At 37.5% G+C, this 405-nt stretch overlaps 1 protein-coding gene across 1 annotated transcript in view; it reads right to left on the bottom strand.

Annotated features, from left to right (window-relative positions):
* The window catches only part of PDE7A (phosphodiesterase 7A), a 250,820-nt gene that overhangs the window by 239,303 nt on the left and 11,112 nt on the right, over positions 1 to 405 (bottom strand). The gene's annotated exons all lie outside the window — the stretch shown is intronic.

Below are 405 nucleotides of genomic sequence, written 5' to 3'. Positions count from 1 at the left end.
ACCTCCATACTGTTCTCCATAGTGGCTGTATCAATTTACATTCCCACCAACAGTGCAACAGGGGTCCCTTTTCTCCACACCCTCTCCAGCATTTGCTGTTTGTAGATTTTCGGATGATACCTCATTGTAGTTTTGATTTGCATTTCTCTAATAATTAGTGATGTTGAGCAGCTTTTCATGTGCTTCTTGGCCATCTGTATGTCTTCTTTGGAGAAATGTCTATTTAGGTCTTCTGCCCATTTTTTGATTGGGTTGTTTGTTTTTTTAATATTGAGCTGCATGAGCTGTTTATATGTTTTGGAGATTATTCCTTTGTCCGTTGATTCATTTGCAAATATTTTTTCCCACTCTGAGGGTTGTCTTTTCATCTTGTTTGTAGTTTCCTTTGATTTGCAAAAGATCTGA

Source organism: Physeter macrocephalus, chromosome 15 (assembly GCF_002837175.3).
Source record: "Physeter macrocephalus isolate SW-GA chromosome 15, ASM283717v5, whole genome shotgun sequence".
NCBI lineage: Eukaryota > Metazoa > Chordata > Mammalia > Artiodactyla > Physeteridae > Physeter > Physeter macrocephalus.
This window is presented reverse-complemented; position numbering and strand designations above follow the sequence as displayed.